This window comes from Maniola hyperantus, chromosome 19, assembly GCF_902806685.2.
Source record: "Maniola hyperantus chromosome 19, iAphHyp1.2, whole genome shotgun sequence".
Lineage (NCBI taxonomy): Eukaryota > Metazoa > Arthropoda > Insecta > Lepidoptera > Nymphalidae > Maniola > Maniola hyperantus.
Window position 1 is genome coordinate 8,135,014 of NC_048554.1, and position 10,853 is coordinate 8,145,866.

At 34.1% G+C, this 10,853-nt stretch overlaps 1 protein-coding gene across 2 annotated transcripts in view; it reads right to left on the reverse strand.

The window, feature by feature from the left end:
* Window positions 1-6,014, reverse strand: part of LOC117991212 (transcription factor hamlet-like) — a 157,105-nt gene extending 151,091 nt beyond the window's left edge. For both annotated transcript variants that reach the window (XM_034978763.2, XM_069504985.1), the window contains exon 1: window positions 5,724-6,014. The gene's annotated coding sequence lies outside the window, so the exon portion shown is untranslated. The remainder of the gene's footprint in view (window positions 1-5,723) is intronic.
* Window positions 6,015-10,853: the final 4,839 nt, after the last annotated feature.

Sequence of the window (10,853 nt, forward strand, 5' to 3'; positions counted from 1 at the left end):
GTAGAATAGTAATAACAGAGTATGTGCTTTGATTGCTAAGTACCAGAAAAATGATAGGTTAAAAGATTTTGCTTGTCATACCCGTCACATCTAGAGCAAATCGCGAAGGAATTCTAAAAACTAGGTATAACGCATCGAAAGTACGCCGTAGCGAATCTAGGCGTCGCGTCGCGTCGCAGTTTTTACACGGACTTTGAAAACGTGCGATGTTTTTGATAATTCGCTACGGATTGTTTGTGTTTTAGATAATGTTATAATCTTGAATAAATTGTTCACTATTTTTAGAACCAGTACAAAACATAGAGTTTTATCAAGACTTTTTACCGAAATTTAAAAAAATGTTTTGAATTCGATACCTTGTATCAATTTTATTTATTTTTATTTATTTGAGAGTTATAGTTGTTAATTTTTATTTCATATTTTTTTTATTCATTCTAATATCCTATTCTAATTCCTAATGTGAAAGTTTACTTGTTACGCTTTCAAGCCACGATAACTGAACTGATGTCTGAAATTTGGAATGGAGATAGCTTATACTTAGACTTAACATATATAATTATATTAAATAGGCATAAAATTTCATCCCGCAATATTAAAGAGTTTCCGTGGGATTTAAAATAACCTGAATCTACGCGGACTAAGCTGCAGGCATCCCGCATCGGGCAGGCGGAATAGTTAGATACAAAATCCAAAATTTCTATTAATAAACATGTTTTCTACATCGATGGTTTCCTCTATTTTTTGTAGCATTTTCTCGCATGGGAATAGGTATAACAGGTAGGTTTCATGAATTGTATCTAGTATAATTATATATGATAACAATGTTTATGGATTGTTTATCAGCATGGAAAATATGTATCGCGATATAAATATTGTAATTCATCGTCTGATACCAGGAAAGGAATAAACATGCATGAAGGCAGGTCTTGTAGATAATTAGAAGCGAACTGCGATTATATGCAAATTGTATGGAGTGGATCGTTTTGAAATCATCCGTTGTCACACCTACCCGATGTAATTTTGTATCTAGCATAGTCGCTATTAATATTTAAATTGCCTATATGAATCTTAAACTGCGTAGCGTTAGACAATGCTAATAATTAATGTGATCATGTTACATAAACTAAAGTTAATTATTGTGATTTTTTGTTAACCAGAAAAGGTCTTAAATGAATTTTTATGTTTATGAAAGTAAAAAAAAAATATTGCATTATTTAATTAATTGGGATATGAAATGAAGCTATGTACTTTTTTTTTATGTAATTGACATTTTAATTACATGCCAATACTTTAAATATATGTGTTTAAAAAAAACATTTTCCCCAACACTATTTTACTCCTACCCTTATCCTTAAATAAATACAACAAAATGCAAACACTTTCAAATTAAAAATGATTCGTTAAAATATATAGAGTAGATATAAAATCGTTATAAGCGTAGGTTGTTACCTACGCTTACCTAATTAATTATTCTTAGAAAATCAAATCGCTTCAATCCGTCTGATTGATTAACATCCTACTTACTTTTCAAAAATTAAAAAGCTCACCCACCCACAGCTTTTAAAAAATACCCCGAAGCGTCTGTTACGTAATGGTTAATATAAAATCACAAAATATCCATTTATGGGACGTAATATCGATATACCTGTAGATAATAAACCGGAATATTGTCATACACCTGATCGAAATTGAACCAGACAGGTCTGTCAGTTATCTAACTCTACGCACCTATAGTAGTGAAAGCGAAATGTCTAATTATTTTTTTATTTTATAATAACAGAGATGACATAGCGGTTCGCCGCGGTAGAAATGTCTTATTCTTTTTCTTCCCACCGCGCCGCACCGGGATGCAATCTCGATCAGTGTGAAATGATTAAAAAGAAGTATGATTGACTTTTGACGGTGTAAAATGATTGCAATCGATGCATTGCCTCGATTCATTGCCTCGATTCATAAAATATCGGTGTCTATGTCTCGAAAAAATAAAAGAGGTGCTCGGAATACATAAATAGCTCGCGAGGTGATCTCTGATAACAGAGTTCCTATTAAGCGGGTAATTATTTAGACTGTAGAAGTATATTGGTAGTTATATCACGAGATTAGCATTTCACTTTCTATTATAGTTCAGAAAGAAGCTGTTGTTACCAGGAAGTTTATTATAGCTGTACGTTTAGTATTAGTTAAGACCACAGGTTAAGACGGATCGAAGAATTACTGAAACTTTTGTATTATTTTTGTGTCTCCTAACTGTTTGGGGAAAACCAACCTTTAATTTTCTAGTCTAGAAAAAGGGTTATTTTGTAACTTTATTTTAAACTAGCTACCCGTCTAGTCCATACTTAGTATTATAAATGCAAAAGTGTGCCTCTCTGTATGTCTGTCTATCTGCTGCTAGCTTTTCACGGCACTTCTGTTAAACCGATTTTGAACCGACCGAACCGAACCGATTTTGATCGATGAAAATTAGTACTGCACCAATTGCTTAGATAGCTTGCAGCCCGGGGAAGGACATAGGCTACTTTTGATTTCGGAAATTCTAAGAGTTCCCACTGCATTTTAAAAACCTAAATCCACGCGGACGCAGTCGCGGGCATCATCTAGTACAAAATAAGTGAAATTAAAGTTTGAAAAAGACCTTTACCTTTAAAAACACAAAATAAAATTATATTGCATTTTAATAGTGCTCATTAAATATTTAATTTATAGCTTCAATAATATTATAAACTTGTATCTTTATTTTTCTTTCATGGTTGCAAAATGATAAGAAAATTACGCACACGTCCTAATTTTTGCTTCACGCTTAGGTACTTTATTTTATCGGTGCTAAGAGAACTTATAACATAGAGTAAAGAAAATGCGCTTTTATAATATATATCCTATGATATTATTGTTGCCAGTGATTTTGCAAATCATCAATAAAATATTTTTATATTTTATAAATATATATATATATATATATATATATATATATTTGTGCTTTTTGATTTAGTTTAGAGTACATACAGTCATACATATTATATAAAATTTATATAGTTAAAGAAAATACTAAATACTTTTAATCGCTATAGAAAATGAATGCAACAAAAAGTGCGTAATAAAAATATGATTGTCCTTAAATTTTAAGTTACAAACTTTTTATGTACTAATTGGTCGTAAATGAATAAGAAATATCAATAAGAAGTTACAATAAATACATTATAATCGAAAAACCTTTGTCTATATTAAAATATAAAAAATAGAGCTTTAAGCTTTCGCTCTACTTGCTTCGTAATTTCTTCGCATACAATTTGTAGATACTCATTATAATTTGCACTTTTCTCGATAAACAAGAAGGTTTCATTGAAAATAGTTAAATACTAGTGGGACTATTTTAAAACAATGGACCACGTCCCGAAATCGTTATGCGGGTTCAATGAGCAAAATACGAGCAAAAAAAAAGCGTCGTCTCTCTACCCAAGTTCTACTTCGTTATTGATTCTACGCATAAAATTTGTAGGTATTTTTTATAATTTGCACTTTTCTTGAAAATAAGAAAGTTTTATTGAAAATAGTTAAATACTAGTGGGACTATTTTAAAGCAATGGACCACGTCCCGAAATCGTTATGCGGGTTCAATGAGCAAAACGCAAGCAAAAAAAGCTTCGTCTCTCTACCCAAGTTCAACTTGGTTATTGATTCTTCGCATAAAATTTGTAGATAATCTTTATAATTTGCACTTTTCTTGAAAATAAGAAAGTTTCATTGAAAATAGTTAAATACTAGTGGGACTATTTTAAAGCAATGGACCACGTCCCGAAATCGTTATGCGGGTTCAATGAGCAAAACGCAAGCAAAAAAAGCGTCGTCTCTCTACCCAAGTTCAACTTCGTTATTGATTCTTCGCATAAAATTTGTAGATAATCTTTATAATTTGCACTTTTCTCAAAAAATAAGAAAGTTTTATTGAAAAAAGATAAATGCTAGTGAAACTATTTTAGAGCAATGGACCACGTCCCGAAATTGTCATGCGGGTACAATGAGCAAAACGCAAGCAAAAAAAGCTTCGTCTCTCTACCCAAGTTCAACTTCGTTATTGATTCTTCGCATAAAATTTGTAGATAATCTTTATAATTTGCACTTTTCTTGAAAATAAGAAAGTTTCATTGAAAATAGTTAAATACTAGTGGGACTATTTTAAAGCAATGGACCACGTCCCGAAATCGTTATGCGGGTTCAATGAGCAAAACGCAAGCAAAAAAAGCGTCGTCTCTTTACCCAAGTTCAACTTCGTTATTGATTCTTCGCATAAAATTTGTAGATAATCTTTATAATTTGCACTTTTCTCAAAAAATAAGAAAGTTTTATTGAAAAAAGATAAATGCTAGTGAAACTATTTTAGAGCAATGGACCACGTCCCGAAATTGTCATGCGGGTACAATGAGCAAAACACGAGCAAAAAAATCGCCGTCGGCCGGCGGGTAGCGTAACTCACTTTCTGGTTTACTAGGTCGAATAATCTTGTTTATTTTTTTTATTCTAGTTATATTTATAGAGTGAAAATTGCAGTGAAACTGTTCCGTGGTTTTATTTCGTTTTTTTAACGCGTAGGGCAAGGTTGTTTTTTTGCCATTGTAATCAGAGTTGCGTAGTTAAGTCGTAACGATAAAAAAAATAGCGAGTTAAAAGTGATAAGCTATTTTTGCGAAATGTACTTACCTACTTATTAAAGATATATTGTTTGGTTTTTTAATCAGAATATCGTGGTATTTACAAGTTTTATATTATGGTTGCTATAGCATAGAATTCCGATAGAGTATTCTTAAAAAGAGGTGATATACCTAGTAATATAATGTTTTATCTATCATAGCATATAATACCTATCTACTATTTATTCTATCATAGTAGGTAACACAGACTCAAGCGGAATTTATTTTATAAATATAGAAATTAGACACCTAAATATTTTGAGGATCACGATACATCTGGATTTAATGGTCACGTAATTATTTTATTTACCGGATTCAATAAAATCAGAAAACATTTAATAATAATATTTATTTTAACGACCTTATGTGTAGATAGAATTATTATAATGATGACTAGGGACGATGAGGCAAAATGTTACTTTTTTATATTAAATCATTTAGCACTTTCTTTTTTTTAATTTTATCCTCCTTCCGATTTTCAAATATTATTATCCGATTTCTATTATATTTCAGGCAGTAAGCACTTTTTCGTTTTTATTTGATGAAAAATATTGAACAAAATTGAATATGAACTTCAGCGTAGCGATTAGCTACAGTTTTGGGGGCTTTTGTATTTTTAATAGTATTCCAGATTTTATAGTTATCCAGATTTTATATAAGATAGATGAATGTAAAAATAGTATTCAATATTGTATCTTACACGTTTAATTATTTAAAAAATATCATCATGTGTTTTGATCGAGCTTACCTATATTTTAAGTAAGATTTTTTATATCTGCACATTTTATTAGCAGACTATTAAAAGTTTATTTGAGAGAAGCAAGTCATTATTATCATGTTGATTCATAGAATTTCATCAGTCACTGAATACAGCTAGCGCAATAATACGTATGTTACCGCACGTGCCGTCGCAATGCGTATGATAACAATTGATAAAATGCGCAACTTTTCACAAGACATTAAAACTTGGATTATTTTGCACTGTTTTTAGGTAATTTAATTTTAAACTAAAACTATTTAAATAAATAAAAAACCTACCTTATCCGAAAAAACTTGAACTATATCCCTTGGCTATATTTTTCAGCTTGTAAAAAATAGTACAGCACTTTTACTTTCAAATCACAAAAGTCCGACAAAAATCCTCAACAATCCTTCAAACGATAGTGTTATTTAGGTCATAAATCACTCACAAGTTGTATAAAAAAATCACAATGTATCGTCAATATACCACAGCACATAGAATATCCATTCCAGAGCGAGCGAGCTTAAAGTTGAGCGAACGCGTGCGCAGGCCGGCGAGGCATCTTGTTATCAGCGCGAGCGGCGCGCCTCGCGACAACAACAGAACTTGCGGGCCGATCTCAATAATAACAAGAAAAGAAAACGGTCCAGTTTCAGCGAGGCTTCCGGATGGCTCGGACGGGGCGCGGCTGACTCACTCGCACGCCCTACTCCATCTCGCTCCCTCTCTCTCTAACGGTACTCGAGGCTTGAACGATAGCAGTCGCGGGTCCGACACCGCCCCGTATGTACGCTGCACCGATTGAAAGGGCTTTAAGGCTTTACCCGTTTCACGTGTTCGACATCGCAACCGATATGATCTAGTTGGATGATTGTTACTGATAAGCTGATGTAGAGGCTTGTAATAGAATGGGTACCTACAAGCGTATTATTATTAGATGGATTAAAAAGATTTCCTTGTTTTAGTATTTTATAATAATAATTAGTGGCTTAACTGAGGCGTTAATATTATCAATGGATGAAAATGTATTGCTGATAAGCATATTTACTTTGAATAGTGTAGAGCTGCAATATAAAGGTTATTAGTTGTACTATAATGTTATCCGATTAAAATAACATTAAACATCCCTGATTTGACCTGAAATAATTGTTTGTACTGGAACAAAACCGAATCGTAATATAACATTATTCTGAATGTAACTTTAAGTTCGTTGAAGTCTTTTGTATGCGATATTGTAAACGGCATGGAGTTTCTTTTTACCTTAGCTTAGTTTTTAAAGTGAACTGGTTTTTTTTCTTATTTCACATATAAATGATAGTTTAAAATACATGCAATAGTATTCTAAGATTGAACATTATTTTTATCATTTTTAAAATACAAAACCTACAGGCAAACGATGCTTCATTTCAATATTTTTTTAACATTCTTACTTATTAGGTAAAATTAATGGTAAAAAAATTTGTGTAAACAAAAATTGGTTACGAGAACAAAATTATCCCATAATTACAGATTCTCGAAAACCGATAAATGTCGTAATTTGTGACGTGGTGAATAAATTGGTTTTGATTAAATAAAAGCGCGATTGCCTTAACCAAATACAGGGGTACAGGCACAGGTACTGGTTGACGGCCGCAGGCATACAATGCTTTTTGAGAGAGCTGATGGCAGAAATGAATCAGTGATTTATGTTTAAATGATTGTGTGACGGAATGGTTGTGTGAAGCGGTGATTGCTTAGTGGTCAAGACCTAGGTCTCCTATTCGAGGAGTCTTAGATTCGAACACGGAATGTATCCAAACATTACTAAAATGAAAAGTTTTTTCAGTTTCTGAACAAAAAGAAAAAGTGTAAGTAAATTAAATTTTTGGATTCTGACGAATAATCAACGATATAATTACAGCGACGTGGTGATAAATAGACTTTGATCTAAATATATAAAAGGAAAAGGTGACTGACTGACTGACTGACTGACTGATCTACCAAGGCACAGCTCAAACTACTGGACGGATCACGCTGAAATTTGGTATGCAGTACCCGTAGTACAAGATTTTACGTCTCACCAAACGAAACCAAATTCGAGAGTCGAAATACTTCCGCGTTACAGTAAAATGGACCTAAACAGCCTTGAATTGAAGTCAAATATTCAATGCCACTGATTTTAATTTCGCAATGTTTCCGCTTGGAGCGCTGGCTGTAGAAGTGTAGACAAACTTGAGCTTTAAAACAAGGCTTTTAAGATCCAGTTTACTGTAACGCAGAAGTATTTCGACTCTCGAATTTGGTTTCGTTTAGTGAGACGTAAAATCTGGTACTACGGGTACTGATAGCTATTATGACGTAGGCATCCGCTAAGAAAGGATTTTTGAAGATTGAACCCCTAAGGGGGTAAAATAGGGGTTCGAAATTTGTGTAGCCCACGCGGAGGAAGTTGCGGGCATAAGCTAGTTAAAATATAAAAGCGCAATCGCGTTGACCAAATATCGCGCACTGGCACCTCACACTCACAGGTATTGATTGACGGTCGCAGGCAAAGGATTCTTATAGAGAGAGCTGATGGTAGAAATTTTTCAATCAGTGATATATTTTCAAAGTAGATGATGCCCGCGACTTCATCCGCGTTATTTTATGTTTTTAAACTCCGTAGGGACTCTAAAATTTCCCGGGAAAAAGCAGACTGTGTCCGGCTCCAGAATGCAAGCTATCTTTGTATGAAGTAGATGATGGGTGGATGGATGGATAGATGGATTTAAGCTTTTTGAAAATCCTGTGGGAGCTCCTTAAACCGGGTGGTAGCTAGTCACGGCAGAAGCACACTAGACCAGACCAGAGAACAAGTAGAAATTTCTAAAATTAAAAATTCGCCTTGCTGGGAATCGAACCCGTCACCTATCACTTATACGACTACAGCGCTCACCATTGTGGCAAGGAGGCTGTCATGACCTCTAATGACATGTTAATCATAACAAATTGAAACTGTCGCCAGCTCTTAGCTTCGATACTGCAGGTTCTGAATAAAGTCATGACATTAAATCATATTCACGGGATTGGAGTAAATTTTTTTGTGTTCATAAACTCAATCTTTTTTTTGGTACAAAAAGCAGATCACCTCGATAATATGACTGTAAGTACATCGTTATTTATGGAGTCACTGTCAGTACCTACTCGATCGTCTAGATTGTATTTACTTACCTGTATTACCTGTGAGGTCGTAATAACCTCCTCTAATAACGAGCAAATCATAATATTAAATTGAAACTGAAGCCAGCTCTTAGCTGTGATATCGTTGTTTCTGAATAAAGTAATGACTTTAAATCATATTCACGGGATTGGAGCAATATTTTTATATGTTCTTAAATTCAATGTTTTTATTTTTTGGTACAAAAAGGAGATCTATGACTGTACATCGTTATTTACGGAGTCTTACTCAGTCCCTACTTAGTACTTAGTCATCTAGATCGTAATTACCTGAACTATATTTAACTAGCTTATGTCCGCGACTTCATCCGCGTGGATAAGTCCGTATTTTACCCCCTATAGGTTGAATTTTCAAAAATCCTTTCTTAGCGGATGTCTCATCATAATAACTATCTGCATACCAAAATTTTCCACCCAGATAAAACAGGTGCGACAATGAGTCATCTACATTTTTTGCTTGATTTAAAAATTGTGGCAGGAGTCATGATTAAAAATGGAATATATTAAAATAAAATGTTCAAGTTAATACTGATCCTGATTAATATTATGATTGTTCGGAAATTATGGTGCTCATTATGTTAAAATCGATGCCACCATAACTCATCATTATTGTTTAAATAAATAAACGAGTCAATCGTAAACGGCATACCTATTGTGCGTCCAAGGTTCCAAAAAACGAATACGTTGTATATTTTGACAGGTACCACGATAATTTGGTGAACGAGTGTAAAATATTCGCACGTGAAACGATACGGTACGATAAGGTACGATACGATAGCAGATACAAATAACTTCAGTCTTCTAGCAAGAAAATAATGAGAAGTAGACATTAATTTGTTTGTATTTCTTCAATGGTAGAGTCTGGTCATATCATAAGTGACACACACTCTCCAACATGAAACAAATAAATTCATCACGGATCTCCTCTCGAAATGAGAAGGGTTTGACCACAGTCTACCTCCCTAGCGCAGTGGTAAGCACTGTGGTCTAATTAGTGAGAGGTCGAGGGTTCGATTCCTGGCAGGGTTTGGAATTTTATCATTTCTAAATTTCTGGTTGGCCTGCTGTCTGGCTTCAGCCGTGGCTAGTTAAGTACCACCCTACTGGCAAAACCGTGCCGCCAACCGATTTAGCGTTCCGGTACGATGCCGCGTAGAGACCAAAGAGGCATGGGTTTAATAAAAGTTGCCATACTCTTTCCAGGTTAGCCCGCTCCCATCTTAGACTGCATTATCACTTACCACCAAGTGAGATTTCAGTGAAGGGCTAACTTGTACCTATATGAATAAAATAAAAAATACCTCGCTGCCACAATGCTAATTAACTACAACACCTACCTTTGAGAACATTATGCATTTCATTAACTCTCAGGCATGCAGGGTTCCTCACAGTGTTTTCCTTCACCGTATAACCAAGTGAAAAAACGCACATTACTCCGAAAAGTTAGAGGTGCGTATCCGGGATCGTACCCCCGATCTCCCGAAAAAGAGGCCGACGGACGTCTTAAATACTAGGCTATTACCATTTTACAAAATCATGACTTAATCTTATTTCGGTAAGGACTATTTAATTATAAAAAAAACCGGCCAAGTGCTAGTCAGGCTCGCGCAACGAGGGTTCCGTACTACAGTCGTATTTTTTCGACATTTTGCACGATAATTTAAAAACTATGATGCATAAAAATAAATAAAAATCTGTTTTAGAATACACAGATAAAGACCTTTCATATGATACCTCATTTGATAATATAGTTATCTTACTTCCAAATTGAAAATACTAATTATTAGTTCATGACCACAATTTTTTTTAATGTAACCACAAATTCACGGTTTTCAGATTTTTCCCCGAATGCCTGCTATAAGAACTACCTACCTGCCAAATTTCATGATTCTAGGTCAACGGGAAGTACCCTGTAGGTTTCTTGACAGACCGACAGGCAGACATACAGACAGACAGACTACAAAGTGATCCTATAAGGGTTCCGTTTTTCCTTTTGAGGTACGGAGCCCTAAAAATTGCACTTGAAAATTTCCATTGCATTGTACAAAATCGCGAGGGTCAAACTTTACTGCACCAGTCGAGTTTGCCTTGCTTTGTGTTGCTGCTTACTTTTCACGATAAAATATATTAAACTGCAGCTTTATTTAATTTAATGTTCTCATAGAGATTCATGTTAACAACTAACAGGTTTATATATTTGGTAGTGAAGATATTTTTAATTGATCCTAAAA